The 14,374-nt window shown below is 43.6% G+C and overlaps 2 long non-coding RNA genes across 4 annotated transcripts in view; both read left to right on the top strand.

Moving 5' to 3' along the window:
* Window positions 1-1,960: 1,960 nt before the first annotated feature.
* On the top strand, window positions 1,961-10,054 carry LOC116071240. 2 transcript variants are annotated; one of them, XR_004110778.1, is made up of 3 exons: window positions 1,961-2,396; window positions 2,686-2,864; window positions 10,008-10,054. It is a non-coding gene; the product is annotated as an uncharacterized LOC116071240 (long non-coding RNA). The 2 variants fall into 2 exon arrangements; XR_004110779.1 differs by having other exon boundaries at window positions 1,961-2,419.
* Window positions 10,055-10,649: 595 nt separating this feature from the next.
* LOC116071241 overlaps window positions 10,650-14,374 on the top strand; it is a 28,511-nt gene continuing 24,786 nt past the window's right edge. For both annotated transcript variants that reach the window (XR_004110780.1, XR_004110782.1), the window contains exon 1: window positions 10,650-10,786. This is a non-coding gene — a long non-coding RNA (uncharacterized LOC116071241). The remainder of the gene's footprint in view (window positions 10,787-14,374) is intronic.

Genomic DNA, 14,374 nt, shown 5'->3' with positions numbered 1-14,374 from the left:
GAGGAGGAGGAGGAGGAGGAGGAGGAGGAGGAGGAGGAAAGCTGGGGAGTGAACAGTCCCCTTTATGCACTGCACCTGACCTGCACCTGACCGGCAGTGATTATGCAAGCTCTTGCTAGGTAGCTGTTGGGGAGAGCCTAGTGGAATCGTCTGTAAGCCAATAAGGACAATGCTGGCCTATCTTGTAGGGTTGTCAGGTTGTCACTGGCAGGTAGCCTAAAAAATGTGAGTGGATTTTATAACCCATTCAGAAAAATCCTTCTTTTCCCTCCAGAGTGCTCTCTGATCATGGCCACTGATGAAAAACATAAAAATCCAAACAACAAACAAAGCCAATCTGCAGTTGTTAGAAAGAGGAGTAGCAACGGAGAGCAGGTGAGGCCTCAGGTGCCATTTCTCCACTGACTGTATTGCCTTACCACCCCATTCTGTGCATCTTGCCCAGGGTACCTACTCCTTCAGCTTAGCCATCGTTGCCTAACACAGTTTATCCCAAGTCTCATCTCCCAGGGATACAGCGCCTGTGAAACAAAACCCTCTCACCCCTTCTGTTCTGAAAGCACTTTGCTTCAAAGAACCACAACTTCCCAGAGGGCCTGAATTCACTGACTTGCTCCTTGTTTACCCAAGGCTAGACACAGGCCCTTCAAGTCACTATTCTTGGCCTCCTAAACGGTCAGCAGAAACACTGGTTCTCACTGTAAGTGAAACACAATGTAGATTCGGCTTTATCCGTGGGCCTGAGAAACTGGGTCACTCTCAGCCTCAACAGCCCTCATCAGAAAATCATTAGACTTTAGATGGAATGCTCTCGGATCTGCTCGCCTGGTGGCAGCTGCGTTCAGTGGTTTCTCACCTTGTTTACTCTCTTCTCTGAAACAAAAATCTGTCTCCCTGTCCTGTGAGTCCAAGGTAGACCCATGTCACAGCATTTCCCTATGCCACTAGTCACCATTACCCATCTCCTCCTCCTCTTGCAGGAGCACTTCGTCTCTCCTCATCAAATCAATATTTGACATTTAAAGCATTATTCCATTTATTTGTATGTGTGCACATGCACATATGCTACAGTGTTGCTTGCAGCGACCCCAGTGCAGAGTTAAAGACACAGACTCCGGGTGACAGGTAAGTGGCAAAAGCAGACTCATTCCTTACAGGAACTGGGCCAACCTTTCTACCCCCTTACCCCAGCATCTCATTGGCTGTCAAGTAGCGGGATGTGGCGCTGTCTCTTTCTCATTGGCTTGTTCCATCACCTGATCTAGCGTCAGTGATCTCTAGCCATCCTGGCAGATTCTAGTTTGGCTGGGGAGGAAATATCAGCAGCGCATGCGCCAGTCGTGCAGCTGGGCCTACTTGGCTAACTAAGTTCTTCCTACACATCAGCACACAGATGAAGGTCTGAGGACAACTTGAGGGACGTGGTTCTCTCCTTTTAGCACACGTGTCCTGGGGACACACTCTAGTCATCAGGCTTGGTGGCAAGTACCTTTACTCAAGGAGACAGCTCATTAGCCCCATGTTTGAAAATATTTGAAGCCATGTATTATGATCCAGCTCAGAACACAACACTCCAAATATGGCACGTAGCATGTGGAATGTTTGAAGCTGAAGGAACTTTTAAGAAGGCCTCCCGCTCAGCATGGAAGCAGATCACACGGTCCTGCAGTGGCCTTGTGCAGTGCCCCCTCAACTGAGGAAAGGAGGGGGATGTGGGAAGAATTCAAGGAGGGTCTGTGCTGAACTCCCCCCCCCCCCAAGTTCATTGCTTTTACCCCAGCCCTCTTATCTGCCCCACCCTCCCCAAACACATACCAGGAATTTCCAGTGTGTGTCACACTCGCTACAGAAACACCCAGGCTTATTCAATTATTAGGTCAGCATGACTCCGTTGTCAAGTGAAGACTCACAAAGAGAGCCATATGCCGCTGCTACGTTGACAAACAAAGTGAGCCCCATCCATATAGTCTACAGGGGCCCCAGCAGAAGGGACTCCGGGTAGATAAAGAGAAAAAGTTCCATAGCTAGTAATACGTAAATGCAACGGAGTCCGGTTTGCACATGGACAACAGTGCTGGACGGGAGGCATCGAAGGAGCCGCGTGGAGCCAGTTGGGAAGGCTGAGAACACAGCCAGGACATAAAGACGGAGTTCTGTATGGAGGAGGTCCCTCTCCTCCACTCCTGTGAAGCAGCTAGTGGGGCCCGCTGCTTTAAAGGTTCCTCTAATACCTGTCCTGTCCCGTATGAGCCGCAGGGTCTGGAGTTCAATCTAGCTACATTTCCGGTGGCACAGAGGCCAGCCACCGGATGGCAGCAAACACTGCTCTGACAGGATGATTTGTGTGATGGAACAGCCTCGCGTTCCAGCGCTGCCACACTGGCCTGAATTTTAAGGTTCGGAGTTTGCTCATTATCATGTAAGAGCCTTTAAAATACATATTTCAGTACCTCCTTAAGGAGAAATTAAAATAAACATGAGTAGGGAATATATCCTCAAGGTTTGTACTTGGTAGAGATTCAGATATGAACTCATCAGTTTATGTCTGAGAAAGGCAGGATAAATCAGTGTATTTAGGGCTCTCTCATTGAGCCAATGTTCACAGAAATATTGACAAGTAGAAGCTAGAAGGAAGGAAAACCACTTAATGGTGAAAAACATCAATTAATGCTTTTATCTCTTTAGAGCCCGAGAAGAATTCTCTTTTGGGAATTCCATTATTTTAGGAGAATCATTTGGATAAGGCTTTCAGTTATGCAAATGCAAGGCAAAGAAGAGAGAGACGAAGACATTGGAGAAGTAGATTTGAAGCAGTGGCCTGTGTGAAGAATAACAATAAAAGACACCTTTGTCGCATACTTAAAGTAAGTGGTTCTTTAAAGCTCTGCCCTCCAAGCAGTGTACAATGGAAAACATTTCACATTGCTACCAACTACACCAGCACATCTCTACATCAGAAAACAGCATTTTCCTATCACACGGGGATAAGTCCTGTTCTATTGGAATTGGTTAAAAACTGTCTGTGGCAATCTACTGTATTCACTGTCTGAATTCCACTGAATTGCAATCTGCTTTTGAGAAACATTGCATTTCCCAGATTGGGATTGACAGTGGGATTTCGTATGCACAGGAGGATGGAGATTCACTATCACCGAACTTTAACCAAGGGTGTTAGTCCAGGTCCTATCTCTAGTATGTCCTATGGGGTGTCTTAGCCAGGGAAGGCAGAGTCTTGGCATCTGGTCACCATGGGCTGCCTTGAGGGAGAGCCTCTCACATTCTCTCAGGAAGAGTCTCCTCCCAGATCTCCAACCTCCTGTCCCCTCCACTTGCTTCTGGCCTATAAATTCCCACCTTTCCCTATTGTGTTTGTAACTGAGTCCTTTACATGGTCCTGCAGCCACCTTGGATTCACATTTGCTTTTAACCACTTTGCTGTTGAGTATTTGTTTGCTGTTGGTGTTTGCTCAAGTAGCCTGTGGGGGCAGGGAGTGAGGTGAGGCTGAGCATGATTTAGAAACTGCAACGATGCAAAGAAAACCTTCACCTGCTACTGTTTGTCACTGAAAAATTTGGGGAGTAAATGAAAAATATGGTACTGGAGGAGTTAGAGTCCCGTCTTGGGGTTCTTAGTCTCAATAAGAACACTCAATGGACTCAAAGGGAAGCCGGAAAACAGTTTGTAGAGTTTAAAGAAAAATCCCAGGGCAGGCAAGTGACAAATCTTGGCAGCTGCCTGGAAGAGGAAAGCAGATCAGAGGACGAGAAAACCATGCCCTTTGGGTCATCACTGGGGTCATGGAAGCAACAAGCAGCCATATGGAAGGAAGGGGAGCCTCTGAGAAAGAGTAAGGAAGCCCAAAGGGTCAAAATTAATCATCCTTAGGTTCTAGTGGAATCCAAAACAAAGACAGAAGAGAAGAAAAAAGTGAGCAAACCCAACTAAAACTCAGAAAAGGTCTGGAGCAACTGCACAAGAGGGAAGGGATTCTAGAAGGACAAACACATTATCTCATTAAGGGGTTAATTAGCCCTCCCATCTGTTTAGGCTTATGGTGAACCCATCTTCCAAGGGTTGATCCCTCCATCACGGGAATGTCGGTTCTCTACCCAGGCCAGAGATTTCATTCTCTTGATAGGAAGGAAATTGCTTTTCTGTAATGGGCCTGGTTGCTATGGTGACAGTCTGACATACCAGGCAAAGGGTATCAATCTAGGTGCACCACTGAGCCAGGTCTGACTTCCATGCAGGGTGATTATTCTGAAGCAAGATTTTCAGAAGGCAATGTTTATTCTTGAGCTAGCGAAGCTTGAGAGGACAGAAGAGTAGATCTCAAGTCTGCCTCCCTGTTGATAGGCCTAGGGATGTTTCTGTGAGAACGAAGAGGGTGGTCTACAGCAGGGGAGTGATTGCGAGTGAGGAAAAGCCCAGTCATTGGTGATCTGTGCATTTGTGAGCAAATTTCAGGGCCCCTTGCAGAACACATCCAGGGAAGAGCAGCATTAGCAGGACCTGAGGGTGAAGTCTGAACCGCTAATGGCAAGCTAACCTATCAGACACTTGAGTGAGTCCCACTCAAAGGGGCATTGGCTCTAAACCCATTTGAGCTACTCCCAGAGTACTCAGAAAGTCATCAGCACATTTACCTGCATATCCCAGGTGCCAGTCACACAGCACACAGCTCAGAGTGTGTGGGCGAGCTGATCAGGCACAGCCACTGAAAGACAGTGACGGAAGCTAACAGCAGGAAAAGAAGCTGGACGTTATGCAGATTTCCCTTGGATTTGTGATAGTCAACCTGGAATGCATTGCCAGGGTAATTAGATACAACCCAGAGCCTACCCACGATGGCTGACTGGTTACTTCTGCTTAAATTGTGCCTTTGGATGCTAATGTGAGAGCCTTGGTGGGAAGGACAGAGACTGCACCAGGAGGGGAACATGGACATTAAAGGGCTTGACAGGGGACAAGGGCTATCTGCTACTGTCACACAGCGATGGAGAGGCAAGAATGTGAGTCCCCAGAGTGAGTGTGACCCTGTGTTCTGTGAAAACTGCTTCCGCTAGAAGCACTTGAAACTTATTAATGGCTACACTTTCCTTCTCATACTCTTGACCTTCCCATAAAGACCTCTCAGAACTTGCAGGGTGATTATGCTTATGCATGGGGAGATGGTCACAAGAGTCTCTTTCATGCTTCCGATGGAGCCACAGAGCCTTGCACGGTGCTGAGCTGCAGACACCAGCCAGCAGTATCCATTGCATCTAATGCCCTGTGGAAGGTTCTGCAACAGGGTCAGGAGCTAAAGAGACACGAGAGGTGCCCTCCTAGCATGCAGGAAACTCTTAGATGCAGCTGGGATGTGGCTTTCTGTGCTGAAAACCAGAGGTCTAAAGGTGGAGTTTGTCTAGTAAGTTTTAACTATTTGCATTTGCCGGATGCTAATGTGAGAGCCTTAGTGGGAAGGACAGAAATAGCCCCAAGAGGGGAACATGGACACTAAAGGGCTTGACAGGGGACAAAGACAATCTGCTACTGTCACACAGCGATGGAGAGGCAAGAATGTAAGTCCCCAGAGTGAGTGTGACCCTCTAGCAGGTATGAATTTACTAGCTCGTTAAAACCCCATAGCTTTTTGGTTCTCTTGTCTTGGTGCCAGACAGACAGTTTTCTCAGAGTACAGATGAACAGGAAGGACGCATTCACGTCTCAGGATTTAGAAGTAGACTGCTGTGTGCACCCTGTGATGGAAGGACAGACAAGGCTTGTAGGTGACATCAGATCACCCACATCTGATCAGATCAGAGTGTGAGCATCAGATGGGAACAGCACGTCAGTCCCACTTACTGTACACATCACTACCACCGCGAGCTCCCACTCAGTGCTGCTGACTCAAGGTGGCATAAAACCACAACAGAATGCCCTATGTTTTAGCGCTCAATGCTGGCTTGGATACTAGAACTAGATCTGTAGCAGGTAAGTCTCCAGCTTAAGTACTTGCAGCATCAACTCTCAATGGATTACTAATTGGTCACAAGGGGGAAGACCTCAAGGATCATTTCTATCAAAATTCTAGAACACAATATAAGGGTGAAGAGAAGATACAAAACCTCTCTTGAAGCTCCTTGAAGCCATCAGTTTTTTTTTTTTTTTGTAATGTGATCCATTTTTTCTCAAACTAATTCTCTGAGAAAGACTAAATAATAGATTTCAATCCTCAAGATAATATTATGTGTTTGAAGATACATAGAAAAGAATTTCTAGTATAAGATAAAATTATAGAGCCAAGGAAGGAAGTTGGGAGACAACTTCTGTTTTGGCAACAATTTGTCTCTCCTTCTCAGGGCACCATGCACCCTGTGTGTGTGTGTGTGTGTGTGTGTGTGTGTGTGTGTGTGTGTGTGTGTGTGTGTGTGTGAGTGCATGTGAGTGTGAGCGTGCGTGTGTGTAAGAGACAGAGTCTTAGGGGTAGAACCTCAAGGGCCGTTCACACAGGGGTGGGGATCGAGCCAAGCTGGTGAAGTAAATGTAAGTTGAACATAAGCCAGCCCCCAACCTCAAAAGTGACTTTTGGGGGAGGTGTCTTTATTTCCATTACTCTGCAACAAGGGGAGATGCTCTTTGAGAAGTTGAAGATGAAATCTTTTCTGCAGTCTTGAAGCCAAAATCTTATCATTTGAGTGGGGATAAAAGGCAAACAAACAAAACTTTCAGACCGGAAAGCCTCAAACCCCAACCCCTATTTGTGCCAAATCCTTTAGATCTTGAATCTAGGGTGGAAACAAATAGCTCCTTTGTCACACTTGTCGCCAGCTTTGTTCTCTCAGAGATCAACCATTCACAAGACTTCACAAACAATGTAATGAAACACACAAGGAAATGCAAACTCAAGAACAAAAATAACCAAAAACAAATTTGACAATAGATCTATCAACAGTTCTTGTATTATAGTGATCAGACCACTGTAAGTATAGATTATTAAAATAGGCTACACTCCATGGAAAGGGGAAAGGGACTAATGAGCAGTCTCTGCCAAGCAGGGATGACGAGGCACCAACACACCAATAAAATTGCCAAGTGGAAACACAGGAAATGAAGATTGGATTGCAATTTTCAAAATACAATAACTTAATAGATGGATTTAATAAATGAACTGGAAAATAACTCAGAGGGAACTGTACATAAAGCAAGATAGAAACACAAACAGAAAGAAACACAGAAGAGAAGCTAAGACAACTAAGAACAAAAGAGAATGTATGTGTGTGTATGTGTGTGCATGTGTACATGTGAGTGAGTTTGTGCATGTGTACCTGTGAATGTATATGTATGTACATGTTTTTGAGTGTATGTGCATGTATATGTGTACATGTGTGTGTATGAGTATATGTGTGTGCATATGTGTGTGAGTATAAGTGTGTGCATGTGTACATGTGTATGAGTACATATATGAATATGTGTGAGTATATGTGTGTGCATGTATATGTGAGTATATATGTGTACACGTATACATGTGTGTATATATGGGTGTGAGTGTGTGTGCTTGTGTACATGTGCATGAGTGTATGATGGATATGTGTGAATGTATGTGTGTGCATGTATATGTGTGTACAAGTGTGCATATTTGTGTGTACGTATGTGTTTGCATGTATATATGTGTGTGAGTGTATGTGTAGGGTATTGCGTGTTACTGTATGTGTGTGCATGTGTGTATGTATGTCTGTTTACATACACATGTAACTGCCTTTCTGAAGACAGAGACACAGTGAGTATAGAGAATTCCCCATACACAATGAAAACTATTCACAAATCCTACTAAGCTGATGACCAGGGCAGGAGGTTCACAAGTGTGAGGCTGGCATGGGTTACACAGTGCGAGCCATTTAAAAATAAGAAAGAGAGAGGTGTGTGTGGGGGGAGGAAACAATGAGTATTTAATATCTATATTTTAAATTCCACATGTAAAGATGCTTTGGTAAAAGAACAGAACAACAAAAAAGGGAGACGTTCATTTTGTGTATCTGTGCATGTGGCTTTTGTGCTTACATGTATGGGGGCATAATTGCTTGTGTGGCTCTGAGTGGGAGTGTGTGCCTGTGTGTGTGTGTGCCTGTGTGTGATCCACTGTTGATGCTTGATGTCTTTCTTGATTACTGTCTACCCTAAACATTGAGAAAAGGTTCCACACAGAACCCAAGTGCACAGAGGTAAAAGGCAGGAAAAGAGAGAGAAGGACCTGTGAGTAGAGACTACCCACAGGCCCTAGAGAGGGACTTAGGACAGATTAACCCAGGTGGACCCCGGATCTCAGGTTTCTGTGTTAAGATATTTTGTTATGGCAACCTTCTTAAACTTCTTTACTTAAACTTTATATACTTTCAGTTTATGCATTTGATACCACAGATTTTAAAAGATGGATTTTTTTCTTCTACCAAGTTTACATGCAGTAGACAAAACTGGGAAGTAGTATGGTGTGCTCTTTGAAATGACTTCTCTAGATAGAAGCATACTTACCAGCAAGTGTTAGGCGTCTTTGCTTTCACAGGCAAGGTCCCTGGAATCTGTTCCTATTGCAGCGTGTTGTTCACAAAGCTGTCCTCTGTTAAGACTGACTTACTGCATATTTCCCTTAGCTCCTGTTGGTCTGAACTGGAGTGGAGTGGCTGTGGCATTTGGGGAAGCTGGTAGTGACAGATCAGTCAGGGATACATTTATCTTGAGCTTATTGGGGCTGTCTTTAGTTTTTAGTCACTTCTGAGAATAATGAAGCTATTGTGAGCCACCTGGAGCTACAGTTTAAGTCAGGACATGAAATGCCCAGCATGGGAGATGTGGAGATATAAAAGAAGAAAAGTGTGTAAGTCTGAACTCAGCTATACTGTGGCAATGCTTGCAAATACTTTTCTACATAAAGCTGTAAGTTGTGGGTTCTGTTATACAATTCCTAGGTGAAAGAAAGCTTGTATCGGGCCAAGAACACATTCATAAATGACTGGCACACACATATGCAGAAACACGTATTATTGTATTATTCACGGATAGGAAGTGAAGCTTGAATCTCTAGAGAGCTAGGCACAGCAACTATGTTTCTAAGAGCTTGCACAAGAAAGTCGCTTGCTAGAAACTTTCCAATTTGAAAACCACCCTAAACACTGACATTACCCACTCATTATGTGAACTAAGAAGCAAAAGAAGTAGTCCCACATTGGCAACAATTTAAAAACTGATCTATAAAAAACTGGATCTATGATGCTATAGGAGAAACTGATAGTTTCTAGATTGGTGTGGAATGAATTATTTTCCAAAAATCTTGCATATGGCATGTGCAGCTGCTACATCCAGCTATTCTCATGATTGAGGTGTTTTGATCATTTGATCCTCAAAGCCAGAGACTGCGCAATATAGTGAGACCCATCTTTTGTGTGACACAGTTCCTCCTGCAGAGACAACACACACACACATTCTCATGTTAGGGAGCCTATGGCAGGTCAATGTCCATGGAGCACCAAAGTCCTACTTGGTGAACCAATGAGTTTTCTTGGAATTGCTTATAAGAATATGGGTGAGGGGTTGTTTACAGGCACAGACATGATTCAAAGAGACATGGGAATCTAGACCACACTGCAGAGCCTGTAGGAAGCTCAACAGGTTAGAAAACATCCTTTCCAGGGGATTCAGTTGGTCCGAGCCTCTTTCAGGCTAAACCGGTTTCTGCTTCTTCCAGTCAGTTGGTCTGGTCTCTTGAATCTTCTTTGCAGCTTGGTTCATCAGAGAATAAGCGTCTTGATTGCTTCCTCTGACAGTGAGGGATCTGGTAAAGCTGGTCAGCTTCAGGGACTTCCTGAACTATTGTGACGTGTTTGCTCTCTTCTGATTCGTCAGTGTCCCCACAGGATGGAATGTTTCAATCTCAGAGGAAACTTACAGAATACCTCTCAAAAAAGGTAAAAATCTGTCATATGCAAAATAAATACAAAATTATATGACTCAAATTATGCCACCCTCTTAGTAATATAATAAAGTAAGAAGAGAAACAGGAAGAAGAGGAAGAGGAGGAAGAAGAGGAAAAGGAGGAAGAAGAGAAGGAAGAAGAGGAAGAGGAAGAGGAGGAACTTAAACCTGGTATGCAGCACTTAGATGAGGCAGAAGGCTGAGACAGGAGGATTGTCACAAGTTCAAGGACATTTCATATTAGCCTGAAAGTTTTAAGTTCTCTTAAAAGCAGAAACAAACAAAATCAAGAGTCAGTGTATAAGTATGTCAGGCCATTCACTGTTGTGTTCTGCTGCCAATCTCAGTGGACTTTGTTAAGTTTGTGCCAATGTATAATACAGTACATTGTTAAAATGTATAATATGACACAATGTTATAGTTCACAATTTGTTTCTACATCAAGAGCTATAGAACAGGTTTTGCATTCACAATGCAGCTTTTTGCTTTGTTTTGTTTAAGACAGTATCTCACCATGTAGTCCATGCTGTCCCCAAACAGTGTTCCTCTTACCTTAGGCTGGAACTCATAATGCAGCTCCTAGGTTATATAAGTTTGGGCCCCGTAACAAGCTGGGCCTTTCCTCGTCTAAATGTTATGTACTTGTCTGCTGATTTTTTCCTGTGCCAACAGCTCAATCGGTTCCTGGGGATGTCCTATTTTTACAAAGTAATCGGATTTGTGAAGTTGCTGCTACTGGCTGACCAGCCCTCTGGTTTGCAGTGCACCTCATGTGGAGAGCACCATGCCTCATAGGCTTCATCCCAAGGATGCCCCTGTAGAAGCGTCGAGCTCTCCGTAAGTGCAGGCTTGTAAGTCTTGGGTCCCACACTCCTGCACTGTGAAAGAGCTGACCTGTGATTGTCCTCTCACAAAACAATTTTCTGTGTCTTGCATTTTACAGCGTTGCCGTAGTTCACTGTCTCCTTCAATCTGATGTTTGAACACTCGTCTTTTCCTTCTGTTCTCATCATCTTTCCAAATATTTCACTCTCCCAACAAGACATGTTATTTGATGATGTTAATCCCTAACTTCTAGTTAGAGATGTGGAGGTTGAAACAGGGGAAGTAGTTTCAGGTCAGAACTGCCAGCCAAACACAGTTTAATCTTTTTAATCTCTCTTTTTTCACACTTGGACTATTTCCATGGAAGAGAAATATTCTATTAGGTTTTCCCACTTGACAATAACAGGAAGATTCAGGTTCATTTGCTAATGGCGTTCCTCTACTATAAGCAGATGTTTAATCAAGCTGTCAGGAGCCTGGCATTTACATTCCTTTATGGTTTTCTAAGCACTTTGTGCTGAATGGGCTAGGTCCTGCACTGATAGGTTTTCTGTTTCTACAATAAAATATTCGAGGCAGTATCCTTATAATGAAAGGGGGGTTATGCTAACCCCCCTTTCATTACTACCATCACCACTACTACCACCACCACCATCACCATCACCACCACCACCACCACCACCACCACCACCACCATCACTACCAGCACCACCATCACCACTACTACCACCAAACACCCCAAAACAATGTGCAGGAAATGTTAGCAAGCTCAACTGGATTCAGGGTACATGAGGTAAGATAAACATTCCTCACTGACATCAACGTTTTCACATTGACTTTGGAAAGAAGAGAAGAAACTTTGTTTCATTTACCTGAAGTATCTTTTTAAATCAGATGGATGGCAGATCTCTTTGTGCACTTCCCTAGAGATGCAGGGAAGGCAACTGGAAGTTGCAAAGGTAAAGGAGACATTACTGGTACTGGGCTGGTAGGGGAGGCCATGATGCTGAACGAGGGCTCATTCTTAAGATATCCCAGAGCCTGGAACTGAAAAGTATCATTGGCCATTCACTGATAAGGATCAATGTCACTGGGGAGAAGAGAAACTGCTTGTCTGCAGAGCTCAGGTAGAGAGGAGGCAAGAGGCCCTTCCTGTGCTTGGCTGAAGGGGAAGCTGAGGGACCAGTGTGAATGCATGCAGAATCACACTGAGATTATATTCCCAGTGACAGGCAGACCTGAGGCTGGACAGTGGTTAAGAAATTTGCTGCGTCATTGTGAGGACCACAGTTCAGGTCTAAGCACTCATGGAACAAGCCAGACACCCTGCACACACCTGGAACTCTAGCTCTGAGGGACCTGACCTCTTTTCCTGGTCTATACACCTGCATAGGCATGCATGATCCCTAACACATGTGCATATGCAGTCACACAGACACAGACACACTCATGAATCTATAAAACAAACCTTGAAAAACTTGAAAGTAGATGTCACAGTAAGACATCTTAATGAAGGAAAAATGGAAGATCAGCCCAAAGAAGGGGCTGTTTGGGGCCTTGCAGGGCAGGTGGCAGAGGGGTCCTGATTTTCTGAAGAGTTGTAGGAAGGGTCTTCCTCGCCCAGGCTCACATTGTTTCTGTTGGGAAAAACATTGTCTAACAAAGGTGAAGGGTTTGTAAAAGTCAGGAGAGTTCAAAATTTTGAATGGAAGGCTATTTCATTCTTTTGAAGTTCTGCAAGGTCCTGTTTGGACAAATGTCTTGCTCCTTGCAATGCTGCAACCATGGCAGGGAGAAGTACCTTCATTGTGACTGTCATCGGTGGACCACACTGAAGGGCGCCACCCTGCCCTTGCCCACAGATCCGCTCCAGAATATTGTCTATGGAATATAGGGAATTTGATGAAGATATTTTTGCTGTCATACATGAAGGTTCAGTTTAATTATAAGTTGATTGAGAAGCCAGGTTTTTTGGGTTTGAATTCTGATCCACCTCTAAATTGTACCATGTTCTCCAAGAGCTGTCTGAACCCCTTAGCCCCAGATGAAGGCAGTGCAAAGACGGAGACCTCTGTGGGCAAGAGGACTGGGCTAAGATGATGCACCACTCCATAGAAAGACTTTGAAGAATGCCACACTGCAGCAAGTATAAACATCAGTGATATGCCAAAACTTCCCTGCTTTGGGGTTTGCAAAAGGAAAATTCAGGGGAATTGCTGAGAAGGGTACTGTACAGGCCTGTGCCAAAGGCCAGTTGCTGGGCTGCTGGGAAACATGTTATCCAAACTCAACCAACAGAGCTTGTCTGGAGCCCCACATTTGGGGTACTTAAGTCAGATATAAGTAGTATTTGAAAGTCCCTCTAAATATAGCTCTATGTTTTTAAGACAAATGCAGTTTTTCATATTGAAATTTCTTATTTGTTTGCACATAGATCTCATATGGAGTTAATTAAGGGAGCAGATATCTCTAGCACATGCCTCGGAGACTTGACGACGGAGTACTCATCTTAGTTCATTAATTTGTTTATTGTTGATTAATTCACTCATGCATTTATTGATTCAGTCATTCCAGCATTTATAATTAAAGAGTCATGCCTCAATCTCTACACCATATAAAGATGGTTATGTAAGTAGGTTAGATATCTATAAAAGAATTTGCTTGAGAATGCTACCCCAAACTGCATTTTTATGAGACTGAAGCATATGATTTAATTTTTGCCAATTTGAAGGAAATACTATTATGCAACACAAGGCCATTTGGAACACCACACATAAAAAATGTTTCTTTTTATTTCGTTTGCTTTATTTTCTTTGGTATTTTGAGACAAAGGACTTGCTATGAAGCCCAGGCTGACTAGAAACTCAAAGCAATCCTTCTGCCTCAGTTTTCCTGGTGCTAGGGTAACAGATATGAGCCACTTTGCCAAGACAGCAAAACTGCTTGTAATATATATTCATCTTTCTAGCTACAGGGAGACTCATTGAACTTCAATAGAGAATAATAAAATTTAGCTTTCTAGGGTGCAGTATAGTAGACTTTGATAAACTCATATGTCTTCATATTTATCTCTGTGCAGTGGGGAATCTAATCCCAGCTTAGATTTAAGCTATTAGGCCAGTGGTTCTCAATCTTCCTCATGCTGTGACCCCTTAATACAGTTCCTCACGTTGTGGTGGCCCCAACCATAAAATTGTTTTTGTTGTTACTTTATAACTGTAATTTTACTACTGTTATGAATTATAATGTAAATATGTGATGTGTAGGATATCTGATATGTGACTCCTGTGTAAGGGTCATTAGACATCCCCCCTCCCCAAAGGGGTCATGACACATATAGATTGAGAACCGCTGTATTAGGCTACTTAGAAATACTTTTGTTGTTGAGTTTAAAACCATCAGTGGGTTTCCACATATACACTGGGTTTTGATTCTGTTTTAGTTATTTACCTAAAACCACATTTTATGCCAAGCAGTCATTAGTTTGGATTTATCGTGTGACTATGGTGACTGGCACAAATTTACCACAAACATACAGAATTCTCTCTTTCTTTCTTTCTTTCCTTCCTTCTTTCTTTCTTTCTTTTTCTTTCTTTTCTT

The sequence above is a fragment of the Mastomys coucha genome, unplaced genomic scaffold, assembly GCF_008632895.1.
Source record: "Mastomys coucha isolate ucsf_1 unplaced genomic scaffold, UCSF_Mcou_1 pScaffold22, whole genome shotgun sequence".
Classification (NCBI taxonomy): Eukaryota; Metazoa; Chordata; class Mammalia; order Rodentia; family Muridae; genus Mastomys; species Mastomys coucha.
Note: the sequence above shows the minus strand (reverse complement) of the source record. Positions and strands in the feature narration are given on the sequence as shown.